The sequence below is a fragment of the Branchiostoma floridae genome, chromosome 1, assembly GCF_000003815.2.
Source record: "Branchiostoma floridae strain S238N-H82 chromosome 1, Bfl_VNyyK, whole genome shotgun sequence".
Taxonomy (NCBI): Eukaryota; Metazoa; Chordata; class Leptocardii; order Amphioxiformes; family Branchiostomatidae; genus Branchiostoma; species Branchiostoma floridae.
In genome coordinates this window covers 28,896,418-28,899,285 of record NC_049979.1, presented here as the reverse complement: position 1 = coordinate 28,899,285, position 2,868 = coordinate 28,896,418, and positions in this window count along the sequence as shown.

Below are 2,868 nucleotides of genomic sequence, written 5' to 3'. Positions count from 1 at the left end.
TGTGAGTTGGGAGCTCGATCTCAAACAGGCGCAGCCCTAGGAGATACCCGCAGTGGCAGGGACATGGATACTCCAAACAACAAAGCTACATCTGCTGGCGGCATCTACAGTCCTATTTGTGGAAAAAAAGGCCCCTCGGGATAGTTTACGGGCTGTTTTTCCACTCTTTCGGGCGTGATCCCATGGGACGCCATGTGGCTACCGGGCTGGTTGAGGGCTCGGTCGGGCCCCTGTTTTTTTTTTAAAGTTAACCCGAGACCCGGCGACAAATAGACGCCGGTCGTGGCCTAATCCTGAGGTATCCCTCGGTATACGACAGTCCGCCGGGATATTCAGAGCCCGGCCGGGGCTACACTCCCTACGCGCCGGCGCAGCTGTGACTAACATTCAAAGCTTCATCTGCAGTAGACGAGAGCGTGGAGTAGGAAACTTACACCCGCCCTTCACCTTACAACGTCACGTGCCCATCAGGCAAATACAGGACGACGGAAACAAGCTAGGCTCCACCAAAGACCTGGCCTACCGTACCAAAAAGTTATGTGGTCGGAGAAATGGCGACGGAAACAGACAGAGGATGCTGTTAGAAGTCCTTAAATAAATGCTTTGTTTTTAACTTACAATGTACAGGTGGAAGTTTGAATGCTCGACGGCAGAAAGTGAGTAAGTAGCTTGGAGCTTTCCCAACGTAATAGGCGGCACCTTAAGTGCTTAGGCCTGAAGTTGATCGATAGTAATAAGTTTGTATTTAACTTACCGGGTTGAAGCTTCGGTGCTCCCTGTCTAAAGTGAATTGATAGTCTGTACCAGGTCGAAGCTTTGGTGCTAACGGCCTAAAGTGAATTGATAGTTTGTATGTAACTTACCGGGTTGAAGCTTTGGTGCTCCCGGCCTTAAGTGAATTGATAGTTTGATTGTAACTTACCGGGTCGAAGCTTTGGTGCTCCCGGCCTAAAGGGAATTGATAGTTTGTACCGGGTTGAAGCTTTGGTGCTCCCGGCCTAAAGTGAATTGATACTTTGTATGTAACTTACCGGGTTGAAGCTTTGGTGCTCCCGGCCTAAAGTGAATTGATAGTTTGTATGTAACTTACCGGGTTGAAGCTTTGGTGCTCCCGGCATAAAGTGAATTGATAGTTTGTATGTAACTTACCGGGTCGAAGCTTTGGTGCTCCCGGCACTAAAGGAATTGATAGTTTGTCTTACCGAGGTTGAAGCTTTGGTGCTCCCGGTCTAAAGTGAATAGATAGTTTGTATGTAACTTACCGGGTTGAAGCTTTGGTGCTCACGGCCTAAAGTGAATTGATAGTTTGTATGTAGCTGAAGGTATGGTAGTTTCGGTGCTAACGGACTTAATAGAATGTATAGATCGTACCGGGTTGAAGCTGTGGTGCTTCCGGCCTAAAGTGAATTGATAGTTTCTATGTAACTTACCGGGTTGAAGCTTTGGTGCTCCCGGCCTAAAGTGAATTGATAGTTTGTATCTAACTTACCGGGTTGAAGCTTTGGTGCTCCCGGCCTAAAGTGAATTGATAGTTTGTACCGGGTTGAAGCTTTGGAGCTTCCGGTGTTAAGTGAATTGATAGATTGTATGTATCTTACCGGGTTGAAGCTTTGGTGCTCTCGGCCTAAAGTGAATTGATAGTTTGTATGTAACTTACCGGGTTGAAGCTTTGGTGCTCCCGGCCTAAAGTGAATTGATAGTTTGTATTTAACTTACCGGGTTGAAGCTTTGATGCTCACGGCCTAAAGTGAATTGATAGTTTGCATTTAGCTTACCGGATTGAAGCTTTGGTGCTCCCGGCCTAAAGTGAATTGATAGTTTGTACCGGGTTGAAGCTTTGGTGCTCCCGGCCTAAAGTGAATTGATAGTTTGTATGTGACTTACCGGGTTGAAGCTTTGGTGCTCCCGGCCTAAAGTGAATTGCTAGTTTGTATTTAACTTACCGGGTTGAAGCTTTGGTGCTCCCGGACTAAAGTAAATCAATAGTTTGTATGTAACTTACCGGGTTGAAGCTTTGGTGCTCCCGGTCTAAAGTGAATTGATAGTTTGTACCGGGTTGAAGCTTTGGTGCTCCCGGCCTAAAGCAAATCGATAGTTTGTATGTAACTTACCGGGTTGAAGTTTTGGTGCTCCCGGCCTAAAGTGAATTGATAGTTTGCATATAACTTACCGGGTTGAAGCTTTGGTGCTCCCGGCCTAAAGTGAATTGATAGTTTGTACCGGGTTGAAGCTTTGGTGCTCCCGGCCTAAAGTGAATTGATAGTTTGTATGTGACTTACCGGGTTGAAGCTTTGGTGCTCCCGGCCTAAAGGGAATTGATAGTTTGTATGTAACTTACCGGGTTGAAGCTTTGGCGCTCCCGGTCTAAAGTGAATTGATAGTTTGTACCGGGTTGAAGCTTTGGTGCTCCCGGCCTAAAGTGAATTGATAATTTGTATGTAACTTACCGGGTTGAAGCTTTGGTGCTCCTGGCCTAAAGTGAATTGATAGTTTGTATGTAACTTACTGGGTTGAAGCTTTAGTGCTCCCGGACTAAAGTGAATTGATAGTTTGTACCGGGTTGAAGCTTTGGTGCTCCCGGCCTAAAGTGAATTGATAGTTTGTATGTATCTTACCGGGTTGAAGCTTTGGTACTCCCGGACTAAAGTGAATTGCAAGTTTGTACCGGGTTGAAGCTTTGGTGCTCCCGGTCTAAAGTGAATTGATAGTTTGTACCGGGTTGACGCTTTGGTGCTCCCCGCCTAAAGTGAATTGATAGTTTGTATGTAACTTACCGGGTTGAAGCTTTGGTGCTCCCGGCCTAAAGTGAATTGATAGTTTGTACCGGGTTGAAGCTTTGGTGCTCCCGGCCTAAAGTGAATGGATAGT